General features: G+C 30.9%; 1 protein-coding gene across 14 annotated transcripts in view; it reads right to left on the reverse strand.

Moving 5' to 3' along the window:
• LOC143193448 (uncharacterized) overlaps nt 1-16,448 on the reverse strand; it is a 161,439-nt gene that overhangs the window by 50,036 nt on the left and 94,955 nt on the right. The window lies entirely within an intron of this gene.

Raw genomic sequence — 16,448 nt, forward strand, 5'->3', positions numbered from 1 at the left:
TATGTCTTATTTATTCCTACCAGATTATTTTTGTCTTACTTTTCATAGAAAGAACCAAATGTGTATTTTGTTTCCTTTATATTCTTACGTAATGAATATTAAACAGGCGTAGGGGTCGGTCGGTTCTCATATTTTCTACATAGTGCGGGGGGAGGGGGAAGTTAGGAGATGGCCAAAAGACAACAAGAGTAAAACCGTTTTACCGTCCACAAAGTCAAAAGTATGTTGTTTGAAGTTTCTTTCCATTGCTCATTATGCGCTACTCATACTGAACAACAGTTATCCATTATGTAGCAAATATTGAATAGTCAGAAATATGTATCGGTTTTACAGCTTGGAATTTAAATGCTGTCAAAATATAGAAAAAGTAGTGTTTAATACAATTATTTAATTAAACCAAATGAAAAAACCTATTTTAAATTTTTATTAACATTTTTTATTTAAATAAATTTTCCTAAAATAACATTCAAAGGTAAAATAGTGAAATGTTATGCTATAGTGAAATGAATATGAATATTATAAAACGTTGGAAGAATACTGCGTATAGGCTTTTATACGAAAAGCATTAAGAATTCTTGAATTCGGTTAAGGTCAAAAATTCTAGCTAATGGATAATGGATACTAAATTGTGTAAAATAATATGTTAAAAGGAAATGTCGTCGTTAAAAGAAAAAGTTTATGTCCAAACACAGTTTTGTATAATCCGATAGACAAAATAATAAGAGAGAAAGATAATTAGTTTTCATAATAATAACGTATGAATTGTGTATTATTTCAACTTTAAAAAGACAATTAATACCGTCCTTTTTATAACAATTAATAAATTTAAATAAGCATAGAAAATGCTGTTTAATAAAAGTGTTATATTTCAAAATTTATTTTTGTTTGTTGAACCAACATTTCTATCACATCTATGTTTTACTGTATAGGGCAATTGTATTAAGACTTTTAAAAATAGTTCTTCTTTATATGTTTTGTTGTATATATATATAATTTAAATTTACATTGAATAATATTTTATCCTCTATAACCGTACAGACTACAAATGCAAATATTATATGAAATTTTAATATTTGCATCAGTCGTTTTCATAAATAATATTCGAATGACATTTCAAATATTAATAAACAATATCGGATGGGCGCGCAGGGGGGAAAGCGGTGAGGGGAACAGTATGACGGGGGTACGGGGTGGATTATTCGTCGAATACCATAACCCTGACCCCCCCCCCCCCTTCCCCAATCGATACTGGATAACTGGTTTCGCGTTATTTTTACGCAATAATTCGCAATTTCAAAATGGCGCCACCGTCGGCCGGCCGACACACAGCAATTGCATTGCGGGTGCATCCCGCCACCCACACGGGTGGGGCCAGGGGTCGTAGGGGACGTAGGCGTTGGCGGGACCTGGAGCGGGGGTCGGAGGGGCGACGGGGACGCGATGCGTTCCGAGCGGTGGACGTGTGTGAGTGTGTGTGTGCGAGGGGTGGGGCTATCGCGGCGCTTATGTACTTTGCAATATATAGTTTTGGTGCCCGTCCGAGAGAGGGGGGTGGGGGTTTGAAAGTGGCGGTGCCACACGGCAGTTAATTGATCAATGAGTCGAACGTTTTTTCTATTTGTTCTCGATAAGGGTGTGTTGCCAAATACCATGTGATCGATTAGAAACAGACACCGCATATATGTAAAACAAAGATCAGAAATAATTTTGAAATCATGTTTACGGCCTGCAATTATACAGCTGATCGTAAAATGTATCTAATAGACCAGAAAAACTTTTTTGTGGTTAATTTTAGGTTGCTATAAAATGTGTTTGAAATAATTAAGCGACCGTGTTTACTGTAAATAATTATGTTATTCTGAATACTTTGCATCTAATTGAATTGCAATACTTATTTTTATAGGTACATATAGTCCGAATATGTTACCAAATGCAATTTGTAAAAATATAAAATTCGTTTGAAACTCGGAACTGATTTTCCTTCCCATTTTACTTTAGTTTAGAGACATCTTGTTGTCTGATGCACTAATACATATAACCAAGTAACATATTGGTTAAAAATAAATATTCTCTGACCGCCGGCTATGAATTAATGATGATTATTGGAGTTACATGAATGAAAAAAGTTTTTTTCGCAAAATTAAAAAAAATTGTATAGATAAGTTATATTTAACTAAATATTGTTCCTAAATAAGCTTTATTTCACACAGCATAATGGAAGTTAGAAAATTAAATGAAATTGTGTTAAATATAATCAAAAGAGTAAGTTTGTGCCTTAAAATTAAGTGAGTGTGTTTTGAAAGTTACTAAATAACACAATACTGTTAAGAGCGATTATATAAAAAGCCTGCCTAAAGCTATAGAAACACTACAAGTAGCAGTTAACCAGAACCTTGAAAACCCTCGACATCCATTTTAGATTGTAGATTAAATCGTGAACATCAAATGGATCCATCAACTTATCCAATATTTCGCCCTAAACAATGAAGAAGTCACACCAACATGAAAGCAATACTACTGCAATGGAGTTTATATTACTACCGTAATATTAGCTTAAATTGGTTTAGTTTAATTTTAATTTTGGAAATATATACTGATGTGTTTCAATTAATCCAACTACAAAAGAAAAGTAGTAATAAATTACAACAATATTAAGATTGTGCTAAGCACATTTAATAAAATATGTTAAAAAAACTATGTGTGATGCGTGAATATCGGAAATACTTTCTAATACACGTCTATATTGGATAAGAAAAGTCTATAACAGAAGAAACTTATTTTATGTGGTAAAGGTTCAGAATAAAGTGACAAATACAGCTCTTGTTGTCGAGCGAGATCGAAATACTTCTCTTAAATGATATAAGAATCCCATCAAGTGGAAACACTAGCAGCGTTCGGAGAGTCCACGCACACTGCCCGAAATCGGCATCCGTCAAAAATCTCTGTACGTCGGCCCTCGTGTATGCAAGCCGTGGTGCAATTCGCCGACCAGTAGTCAACACCAAAATGCAATGGCAAATTTCATTTGAAATATAGATTTTATTGGGACGTGGTGGCTCTAACGACGTTGGGGTTAAATTAGTTGTCCTTCTCCTGCAGTGCCCATCATTTGTTGTGGAAGTACGTACCAAATGTAAAGGCAGCGAGAATTATTCACAGACAGATTAAATGAGAAAATTGTTTCTTTTTAAGACAAAGTGGAATATGTTGAAGATTTTTGTATTTTTCTTGTTTAGGTATTACTTCATTAATACTAAGCGTTAATCCCTTTCCAGGATCATTTCAATTTTTAATACAAATTTGGTGATAAGAAAAAGGTTTTGCGTTCCAGGTCAATCAAGAAATATATTGTGGTTATATCAATCTATATAAATTTTGCCACTACAGGGCTGATTATTTACACCGTGACCTTCAGATACCGATTCAGTAACTCGAGAGAATTGCAAGGGGACAATTGCATGAGGACAGACTTAATTTTCATGTAAATATCGAGGAAATATAACTCTTGAATCATAGGAAAGAAAATCAAAATAATAAAACCATTTGATCTTATGTAGTGTAGTTTAGTGAGGTGAATTTAAAAGAAAAACAGCAGTGTTACTATATAAATACTATTACACTATCTATATGGATATATACTAAGATTTAAAGTATTGTAAAAATAAATTGTACGTTAGTCGGCAACGATTAGTAACAATATAACGAAAAAAAGTTTTGAGAAATATAAATGAAAAGATTTGATGAAAAAGAAAAAAAAAATAAAGAAGGTAAAGTTTTCTTGCTAGCTCTGATTTTTATATTAAGACCTACTAGGTAGTTATTACGAAGAGAGATACGGTTATTGGTGAGTTATTTTGAAAGGGGTGAAAAACATTTGAAAATATTGGCATTTTATTTATAAAGTATTGGTATTATTACGCATAATTTGTTTGTTTCAAAAAAGATATATGTCCTTCATCAAAGATAATCTATTATATTCACTGCATATAGTTGACACCACCAGATAACCATATCATTAACCATTTATTGACTTGCAGACATTTTGGTGGTAGAACTTGATATATCAAAAATAAATGTAATAAAATGTCGTAAAAAAAATTTTCTTGAAATTGTCTTTCCAAATACTGAATTATGACTGCAAATTTTATTTTGTTTAAAATAGCGAGGTTAATTTATAACAATTTGCTTATAATAAAATTGGAAATATTTGTCATATCAAGTATAATAAATAATTGAAAAATAGAATTGATTTAGATAACCAGAAATCACTGTCGCGATGTATCATTTCGATTATTTATTAGCGTCAATGTTAAAAGGACCACTTCAGTTTTTATCTATCGAACTATAAATTCGCGTGGGTTAGAAACGGTTCCAAAATCCTTGATAATATTTTAAGTACAAACGCAATACTCGAATCTGTCTAATAAAGCTATTTTCGTTTTTAAAATAGCCGATAAAAACATTAATTTCAATAACTTTTCGAGTTCCTGGATAATAATTTTGATATATGTTTGTTACAGTAATCAACAATTAGAATGGAAAAATATGATTTTGGACTCAATTTAATATCTAACCCGAATATTTTGAGTCACAAGGTCTATAACAAATTATTCAATAAGTCAGTGGTTTATAGACATTTTTGTTCAATATTTCATTGGAATGTTATATATCCTTGAGTTGTTATTTAAAATTCTGAAAGAGTTTTAATATATATTTGAATTTTGTATTTATATAATTATGTTGGGAAATGCTTATTATTATTGATTTATGTTTCTACTAAGAGGCGCAAGGTCTATGTGATGCACTTTTTAATATTTTCCATAACCATTGTCGATTTTAGATTATCAGACGAGATTCAGCATCATTACTGTGTTTATGACTGCCTTTAAATTAAGTATACGAGCCAATAACAGTTAATTATGGTACAGAATCTTCTTCTTTCACTTTCTTTGAGTGGCCTAAATACAATTCTTGAGTAAATAAAAAAAATTGGGAAAGTGTATTTTCGTAATTCCGACCAAGCATTTTTCAGTGATGTGCTTATAATTTATAATAAAATATAATTAGTATATTTTTAGTACTTTAAATACTATAATTATACCATTGAAACAAGCCATTATATGTTGTGTAAAATGAAACAAAGAAACTGGAAAACTAAAAAAAAACAAACCTTGAATACAAAATTAAGAACTGTCAATGGTAACAAGCAAATTACTCATAGCTAGACGGCTTGTAACTAATGTTCCCCATCGACGTATTTAGGACTAGACCAATTAACATTCAGAATTTAGGCGGCGAAGAAACCTTCCACTTACCACTTTTTATTTCAACCCTTCGGCGAAAAATACTTTTTTTTTCAGCGGCCGCGATAATAGGCGTTTAAAATTCTCGTCTTCAAACGGGGCGAGTACGTGAAAGTATTACCGCGTAATTTTAAAATATTGCAACACATAACCGTAAAACTAATGGTTTTTAAAATTTTTGCCACAATACTTTTTCATCTATCATGATTTTCGATAACGACCTGCAGAACCGTCTAGAATATTAAAGTGGTACGTTCTTAAGGTCCCATCAGGATACCGGTGACATATACATGAAACTTTAAAAGCAGTTGTGTACCGGGATGTTTAATAAGTTTTGTCGCTCGATAAAAAACACAGTTTTTGGGTTGAAATGTCGTTTTTGGTTACTTAATATAAATTGTTGAGTTTTAGTAGTGTTTTCATCCCTAAGATGATTTCTCATCTTCAATGTTTTCTCGTTCAATGGTAGTCATTTCATAACATTACAAGACGCAAAAATCAAACGGCGCTTAATCTGGTTAATAAGGCGCATACAACAATTTGTATGATAATTCATTTATATTGTGATGGTATTGTCTTAATTTCTGTTTTTCTTATTTTTTATATGAAATGAAATACTGTTGCTAGGAAAGTCCCACTCTAATACATTTTTTCCAATGTTAGTGAATGCGGCATTCAGCATATTGAACACTATAGCTTTCACTATAGCGCCGAAGCACTTTTTGGATATTTTTCATGTGGATCACCTTTCTACACTTTCAGTTTAAGATAAAGAGTTCTTATAAACTTTTTATGATTGTTAATTAATTTGTTTACTTCAGTATATTCGATGTTGCCATCTCTAACAAACACGTCAACTTTGAATAGTTGTAAATATATAATTAAGGTGTTTACACAAAAGATATTTTTGGTACGTTAAAATTAATTGGAATAAACTATTATATATTCGTTTAGCGATGTTAAAATATATGTAATTTTACAATTATACGCAAAATTATGATATGGTAGTCTTACAGGAATTCTAGTTGAATATTTTATTGGAAATTTCTACATTCTTGAATTGTGGTTTAAAATTGAGAAAGATTTTTAATATATATCTTATTTTTGTATTTATATAATTATGTTGAGAAATGCTAATTATTATTGATATATGTTATGTTTCTACTGAATGCTTTTGTATTAACATCTGAAATATTATTCTTAACTCAATAGTTATGTTAATTTTTAATAAAAGTACTATTTATTTCCTTGGTTCGTTATATACCTTTCTTTTTAATATTTTAAAGTCTCCTTTTTACCAACGAGCATTTATCTCGATTGGACCTACAGTTTAACGTGGGCTCCGAACCACAGTCCTCGGCATGAAGCCTACTGACTGGACAGTGACCAACTTAGGTTACTGGCGTGACTTGGATGGTTATTCCTTGTCGAATTTTCCACTGTTGCCTATAAATACATTTATAATTACAATCATAAACATAAAGTACATCCATGGTCCAGCAGGATTCGAACTCGCGACTATCGCAGCAGTTATTTATATTAATAATTATATCAAAGGCAATATTAATCATCATTCAAAAAGATCAAAGAATCAAAAAAAAATTCTGGAATATTATCGTAGCTTCACTTATTACTACTAAGCTACGGTTTCTGTGCATATTTTACGTTTTTATAGGAAACATTTTTATTATATATTTTTATCTGAAAGGAACTTGTTACAGATCAACTGAATCATTCAGTAAAATCAGTAAAATTGAAACAGTATTCAATTATTAGCCCGGACCTAATACTCGCTGAATTTTGTTAATCATTATTTAGAACAAATAGGATATGGTAATTTTCTATAACTATATTTAAGGAGTATATTTTTTAAGGAAATTTCATCCTGAAGTTTTCTAATACAGTACAGTTATAACAAAAATCATCTTAGCTATTATATATATTAATCCTGCAGCAAATAAATCTTTATTCGTGTCAGAGCTCTTAAAAGAGCAGAGATTGAGCCGAAGAAAAAAAAGTAATATATTCATTGAGGGGAATAAAAAATACAGAAAGGGTTGTGAGGGTAGCGTTTTCCGCCCTTGGACCCGATATTACTTTCAAAAGAAAATGTAATTAAAATAGGCGCAGCACAGATTATGGAATACTTTTTTTATCGACCACTCGAGATGATGCAGTGAATAATCGATTTTCAAAGGGGTTGGATATTAATTTAGGTCATGGCATAGGGATACGTATATTTTGCTATACTTTTTCCAAACAGTCTGATTGTATCCCCCAAACGGGGTAATCAAATATGGAAAATTAATTAATTATTTCGTGTACAAGCCAATCTGAAACATTCTACATTATTAATGTTAAATATAATGGCTGAAATAATCGATGGTATATGTTTTTAGGATTGTTCAACGAATCTGGTAGGACGACGGTCATGCAAGATTTAAATGGACGACTGGTTTATTTGCCGGCAGTACGAATTAATATGTAATCACTCATATAATTAATGGTTGGAATTATTCTACTATTTATGTTAAATTTAAATCGAAAACGGTTAAAATATTTAACAGGATCGAATTGGACATACAGTTTAATTAAACGAAAAAAATCTAATTTAGTTTCGTTTTAATTTCTCGGCAGCATATCACTTAAGTATCATCACATTCGTGCACTTGTCGGCCCTTAACCATCACAGATGACCAGTGGAATTTTCCGTATCATCGTCCGGTCAACGGGCCGAACATAAATCGTCTGGCTCGCCGGCAATCTTTGTCCGATCGTTTTTAATTGCCAAACAAAATATTTAATTTTAGTCGTTCGTTTGTTTACGAAAGGGCATCTCGAGTCCATAATAAGGGTGCAGTTTTTTTCGCCGCTATAGAAAGGTTTTTTCGTCCAGCAATTTATTGACTCCCCCATGTTTGTTGTCTCATTAGATAGGCATTTGAAAATCAATATTCAGAATGTTCTGATATATAAAGAAGGAATTCTTTCGCCCTATGACAATTAATACTTAAAACAATTCAATACCAGCGATTACTTTTTCCTGTCCTTTTACACCAGTCTCAGGAGAGCAATTTTGTTTAAATTGAGAGTTCTAGTGTAGAAAAAGACAATTAAATGGTTTTCGGGTCTTTTAATCCTTTAAAAAGGATTTCTGAATAATTATATATATACACACACACACACACACACATATATATATATATATATATATATATATATATATATATATATATATATATATATATATATATATATATTCATGTGCACCAATTAATCAATGTGTATATAATTAATCAATAAATAATAAATCGATATGTTCAATGATGTCGATATGTTCATGATATTTCAATATTAATAATGAATTTTCAAAGTTTATTTTGACGAAATAGTATTAATGTGTATTATTTTTATAGCATGCCATAAATAATTTTACATTCTATCTATGTCCTTATTAATGATAATAATGAACATTTTAGAATTTACAAACTTTAACTTTTGAAGATTACATGTGGGTAGTATTCCGAGCTGGGAAACCTAACAATTTTGGAAAATATTGCTAAATTACTTAGTACAGTAATTTAGTACAGTAATTTTCGAGTAACGGTACCATTTAAAATGCAGTTTTTATTTAGCAACATTCAAGAACATCCTTTGCCATTTTTTTGTTAAAAACAATATAATTATGTGATTAACTGCACAATTTCATAGCATAAATGTATTTTCAACATTTTACTTGAATGGTATGACCAATATTTTATTTCTTATCCTTATATTATATAATGTACTTCATTTTGTAGGCAAAAACAATATTAATAATGGATTTTCAAAGTTTATTTTAACAAAAATAGCATTATTATGTATTACCTATATATAATACCACATATGTTGTAACATTCTGTTTACAAGAAGACTAAATATGAGTAGTATTGCAAGTAAGCAAAGCTAACAGTTTAAAAAATATTACTAAGTTCCTGTAGTTTAATAAAATAATTTGCGAGTAACGCTACCATTTAGATTGTCATTTTTATTTGGGAACATCCAACGTTTTTAAGAACATCCTTTGCCATTGAACTATTAAAAACAAAGTACCAATCTCATGGTGTAGATATATTTTTAACATTTTACTGGAAAATTATGACCAAACATGCATTATTTAGTTACCAAACATTATTTTTTTATAAAACAACAAACGTCTAAAATACAAATATGAACTATTTCATTCGAAATAAATTCCATTCCAATTAATATGAACTAACAAGTGTAAATGGTTGTAATGACCTCGAGTTAAGGCAGTTCTTAAAATCAATTATCAACATCACAATGCAATTTAAATAGATAAATATATATTATGTTATGAGTTTGTGTATAAAAAACGAACAATTTCTGGGTTTTGTTTTTATTTTAATAATGCTTCAACATAAAACATTTCTTTAATAATGAAATCAAGCACTTCTGTCTGGAATAGTGCTCTGTTTTGATGACGTGTATAAGACGGAATAAATGAACAAAATAAGGATACGTTACTCTTCAGTCATCTCCGGTTTTGGCGCATGCGCACTATACTGCATAGAATAAACCATACAAAATAATCAACCATATTGTCTTCCTTTTCTAATGATGGTACATTCTTTTCGAGTCGATCGGTACAGTCGATGATGTCAAAACAACAAAAAAATCTATAGATATTTAGATTTTGTCTTACATTCATAATTATATAGTAATAATAATTAAATTGTTGTGTTATTCTTGGTGATTTAACATACATTAGTTTTAAAATATGGAAGAAAGAAGGTAAGTGCAAAATGTAAGATTATATTTCTAAAAATTATAAAATCCAAACAGCATCAACCAATATGCTAAAATGTAATGATAACAAGAATAGAGAGGAAAATGATTCTTGTTGTGTTGGAAGTAGCCAAGTCATTAATGAGGTTTGTCCATCAAGAATAGTATCAAAAATTGTAATAACTGATAACAAGGAAAATACAGTGCATTGTTATATAAGAGTATAAGTAAATAAATTATTGTTTTGTAAAAATAATGATGCATTAATACAGATTTCTTTCAGCTTAAAAGTACAATAATCCATTCATTTTAGTCTAGGAAATGTACAATACGTTAATTGAAAGCTTGAGGTATTCAATTCATTAATGGGATTTGTGGATCAAGAATAGTAGCGATCATAGTTGATCATATTTGGAGATTTTCAGGAGAATTTCACTGCTTTCATATATAGTGGTGGCTTTTTCATTTAGTTTTAACTATATTGGCTGCGTTTGATCTAAACGATTTTGGCCTTTTTTATGGTAATGTTTATTTATATGGTTCTTGGAGATCTTGTTAATTGTTCAAATATGTAAATTAATTTAAATATGGTGTTTTTATAAAAATATAAAGGCATATAGAAATTATTTTTGTTATTTTATTTTATTCAATAGTTGTTTAAATAAAATGTATTATTTCAAAAAATATTTCATTGTTTACTTCTCTTCTTATATATAGTTTCAATATTAAATCAATTATTGATCAAATTTGTGTGTAATATGTTATTATAAAAATAGAATGGCTGGATATATATTAATTATATTTTTATTATTTCGTTTTATTCAATACTTTTTTAAATAAAATATGTTATTTCCAAAATTTTACCGTTTTTATTTATCTCCTGAATCTATTTACCTGCTTATGTGTATATAGTGCACCAAACTCGGATTATTTTCTGTTTTAAAATTAAATGGTGCTCAATAGGCGCCTGTGCCATATCCGGAGATGACTGAGGAGTAAGGTATCCTAACAAAATGGACAATTTCTGGCTTTTGTTTTTTTTTAATAACGAAATCAGGCACATCTGTCTGGAACGGTGCTCTGTTTTGATGAAGCTTATAAGACGGAATAAAATCGACGTGGCCATGGATTTATTATTGAACGTTTTTGAGACGCGAGCGAGTTTAATTCCTATCAAAAACTTATTGATCGCGTAGCGAGTAGAAACGATGCATTTAGTGGCATCAGATTGGTTATCGAACTGGCGGTCGAAGAGGAGCAATTTTGCCGCAAATGCATGCGTACAGAAACAAATCAGAGATCGCCTAACGACGCGTTATCGAACCACACACGACGCTATTTGGGCTCGTTACATATATTGTGGAAATTTATTGTAAAGTCCGGATTGCAACCCTGATCGATACGTTCTTGGGGGTGTTGGTTTCGTTGCTGTTTCAGATGACTAATGGGTGGTTGGTCTATAACGCAACCGAAAAATTATCAGGATTTGTGATTGGAAAAAAATCGATTTTTTTCGAAACTTTCTCCGTAATTTCGAAAAGATATTTTTATAACGACCCAAACCGATTATCGAAAAAAAACAACTCATCTCAGCTCTCTAATTTGGATTTTCAAATAAATAATGTACAATTCATCAAGTATATCATACTATGGATATAATCGTCAAAATATTTCTTCAGCTCTATTTATAGACAGACGTAGCCAAAACCTATGATGTATGGCATTATCGTATGTATGGCAGAAGCCTGGAATAAAAGTTAGAGTTCAATTTGCCTCAGATAAGTCAGATTCTCAATTTCTATATTTCCGATCGTCACTTCAGAGTAAGATAAGCCGTTGAATATTCATATTTGATACTCATCTATGCGGGTTTCCAGAAGGTGGTGTCTTTTAACCAATATTGTAGTTACCTTATACTAGTGATATCCCTAAATATGAAGACGTAATAATGATCACATTTGTTGATGATATTTCCTTACTCGCTACAAATAACGATATTGAGACTTGTAAACAGATTACAAATATTAATAATATTACTAAATGAACTAATAAATGGTGTCGATTTCACATCCAAAAAGTACCTGCCTGCTGTGATAATTATTTCTAGAGTAATTCTACATGTGAATACTGTTTATGGATTTGGCTCAAGGTTGCCACGTCGTACCCTCTGTCAGTACCACTTGTTGGCACTAGCTGCCACCGTAGGTGCTAACTTGAGGAATGTATAACGCCTTGAGATGATCTGTGGGCTGCTGAGAATTGCGGGAAACTGAATTTGAAACATCTGAAGGTCGCTACAACAGCAAATTACTCGGGCATGACATTAAATGCAAAGCTCAAGTAGAAATAGCATATTAAGAAGAACAAGTAGAACTTTTCCTGAAGCTCAAATTTTTCTAGTTGCTTATATGATAACCCGCATTGTCACTTCACAACAAATTATTATTAATAAAACATTTTGAAAGCAGTGTTGATCCATGGTCTGCAATTATGAGGTTGCACAAAGAATATGAATATAATCCAAACCTTTCGAAACAAAGTTCTTCGAACCATTATTATCGCCCCATGATATATTAGAAATGAGAATATCCACAAAGATCTAAGGGGTACCAAAGGTCAGTCAAGAGATTTTCGAACTTTTTTTGAAGAAGAAAATGGTTTATGAAAAGGAGATCTTCAATTTCAACAAAAACCTTTTGAACTAATATTGTTATTGTTAACAATAACAATGTGTAAAGATTTTGGCCAGCAAAACTATAGGTATAATCTGTATTTTGGAATAATGGAATAAATGAATGTCTGGAATTATTAATATAAAAGAGTAACAGTCATGTTTATTCATTCATTCAAAATATATGTAATTACTGTTACGAAAAGTGGTAGTCTGTTTACATGTAGAAAGTAATATCATAATTCTATTTGCGATGTATCATTTTTAAAAAAATTAAATGAATCGAAATACTGTGTTTTATTCTATTGTGTATTTTGCATGGCGAATATATAACAAAAGGTACTGAATAGTAATAAAGATTAGCGGAGCAGTGACCTTTATTAAGTTTTTTTTCTTTAAGGCTAGTTCTGAAACTTAATTATCACTACATAGTATAAAACAAAGTCGCCTTTTCTGTCCCTATATCCCTATGTGCGCTTAAATCTTTAAAACTGCGCAACGGATTTTGATGCGGTTTTTTTCAATAGATAGAGTGATTCAAGAGGAAGGTTTATATGTATAATACATGCATAATATACTAAGGCAACATTGCTAATTTTAGAGGTTTCTAACGTGATGTCGTAAATTAACCTATTTTTTTAGGCTTATTTAGCAATTAGCAAAAACGCTGCCTAACCCTACGAGTTAGATCAAATTAATGTACTACAGTATTGTACACCATAAAAAGGTCTACAAAAAAGTCCGCGATGGTATATGTTTATCTTTTAGGGATAACCCACATTAACCATTTTTATTGTTTACTTTTTACGTGAGAAAATGGCTTATTTACGAAGCTATTTTAAGCAATACGGCATTAATCCTTATCGAATTAAGTACCTTAAATACAGTGTGCAATTAATATAGATCAATATGGTTCCTTACAGCATGTAAATTAAACAAATATTGTCGGAGATATTACAAATTTAAAATTTGCGTTTAAAAATGTGTAATGTAATAAAAATTGTATGAATTTAGATATTCCAAAGATAGCAGGAAATCTTCATAGTAAGTATAGGGGAAGAGGAATTGTTTTACTCCAAATTTAATGCCTGCAGGCCAAGGGCAGTAATGAATGAACCAAAAATACTGGATCGATTTTAATCATGTTTTCATTGAGTGACATAGGCATATATATTTTATGTTCGTGCAAAGTTGGAGCGGGCCGCTATGTTTTTATATACAACGTTCATATTTTTTCTGTAGTGTATTTAATTTAGTATCAGCATTGCACCCGTGCGAAGCCGGGGCGGGTCGCTAGTGAAGTATATATTATATAACTCATTGGAAATTGTTGTGATATGGAAAAACATTGAGGGTGCATATAGTTTTTTAAATAGAAATCATCTACCTTATGGGAAGGTAATAACGATACGTTAATGACATAAGGTTGGCGATTATGGATAAACGAAAATTAATTAAAACTCACATCCCAAAAAAAAATCGCCAATAAAAACCGGCTTAGATCTAGCTTAGATTTCGATTCAGTTCGCCTTAATATTCGGTGAACTTTTCGACAGAAAGTTAACAAAACCGACGCAAAAAGTCGAACACAAAGGCCGGCCGGTATTTCTTTTTTACGGCGGTTTTTTCGTGGCCGCCTTACCGCTCTCCCTTTGTTTGCGTTCTGCCTCGTTCTGGGGTTAAATCGGCGTAAAAAAACCACCCCGAAAAATGAAAAATCGCCGTTTGATTTACCTTTCAGGCGATTAGGCAATTTAGTAGATGAACAGTTACAGTTAGAAGCGTGTTATTAATGGGGCGATTCGCGTTCTACAATTATTTTTGTCGTCGTAGTCGTTTTGGATTTGTAGGTTAAAATATACCAACAGGAATAGCAAGGTTACTTTTGGAATTACGTTTTTGCGATATATTTTGTAGGAATAATGGAAAATAACTGATTTAGTTTAATTAAGATTGAATTTCTGATGATATTCAGGTTACTATTTTTGCAAAAACTCAAATTTCCATCGACCATAAAATAGATAAATAAGGAGATAAATCTTCCAATATAGTCTACCCCTAGTCGCTGTGAACATACGTCATCATTATGTTTCATGTATTGCCTGTCGCAATTTGTAAATTCGTTTTAGAATCAGACAATATTTTCCTTCTCATTTTATTCCAGTTAAAAAGTACGATACAATGCTGTCTGATACGTTCGAACACGTAAACGAACCAGGTCTGTCAAAGTGGTTGTGAAACGTATTTGTTATTTTGATAAATTTCAAACGCTGCTTATTATTACTCTGATTAAAGATGCCGATGCCAGACAGAACACATTACCTCTCTGATCAGTTACCTCGAACAGAAACTAGATAATTGAGGCCCCTGTTTTGTCATGCTGCGGTTTTTATCGAAAATTTTTTTAGCGTGTTGCAGTTGCACTGAATATTAATATGGACACGGTCACTGAAATATCTCGAAATAAGAAAAACATAATCTTGGAATCATCGAAAACAAACTCTCCTGATACGAAGTGGGTGACGAATCAAGATCAGCTTCATGTTAGCACTATTAGAGATAAAATATATGAAATGTATAAAAACAATGAGTGTTTTTTTCAATATAAACATAATTTAACACAATTATCTCAGAGGAAACTGTTAGTTGAAAAAGTAACGAAGAGGTCTAATGAAACTTCCAGTCATTGCTTTTAAAAGAATAGATTTTTTAAAAGCATGTAATAAATAAAATCTAAAAACTTATTATTTCAATTTGTGTATTAAGGTTAGACATCAATGATGATTATTTCCAAGACAAAGTGACGAGTGTGGAAACAGCTACAGCTGTGTATATAATTAATATACGATAATTGTAGGAAATCGTAGTCTAAGAGTGTGAAATATTTATGTCTATACGTAAATATCTAGTGTATAATTGCTCAGAGTATACATGAGTATTTAACTAAAATGTGCGAGGACCGAAAAATACTAACTGTTTTGCAGATATGGCAAAGGCATTAGGCAGAATTCAGTGATTAATTTTATCAATAATGGTGTACACAGGTAGTAGCAGAAGAAATAAAAAATATAGTGATATCAAGATGACTTGACCAGGAAACACACCATCGAGGGAAACAAGAACTAAACATAAAAAGGTAAATATGCTTTCTAATGAGAGTAAAATACATTACTTAGATATACAATTTTTAATTATATGGATTAGGCCTCTAGGGGATATCGCTATATAAAAAACGCGTCTAGAAATCTTCCTCATGGGTGGTGTGGAAAGTAAATATAATAAAACAATTCTAACCTATAAATTATTGTGGTTGTATTTAAAATTGTAATTTAAATTAGTTGGTAATATATGCATTAGATGTCCTATAATGCTAAAATAAGCTATATATAATTGATAACATTTTTGTTTCATTATTTTATTTAAACTAGAATATTGTTATATGTCAAAGCCAAACTGATCTAAAACTTAGAGTTGATACGGCAACATTGCGACGTTTTGACTTCATAAATTTAGATGACGTGTGTTCACATCAACTTTCTCGTTATTGTCATTTATTATGGATAGTTATAATATAATTCTATAATGTATTTTCTTATGCATATCTTCACATTTTTGTTAAAGTTCCTCTTAGTGAAATGATGAATTGCAAAAGTAATTTTGACAATCTCCGTTAAATGATTAAATCC

The sequence above is a fragment of the Rhynchophorus ferrugineus genome, unplaced genomic scaffold (assembly GCF_030347505.1).
Source record: "Rhynchophorus ferrugineus isolate W39M unplaced genomic scaffold, kcgeb_rfMv2 rfM3, whole genome shotgun sequence".
Taxonomy (NCBI): domain Eukaryota; kingdom Metazoa; phylum Arthropoda; class Insecta; order Coleoptera; family Curculionidae; genus Rhynchophorus; species Rhynchophorus ferrugineus.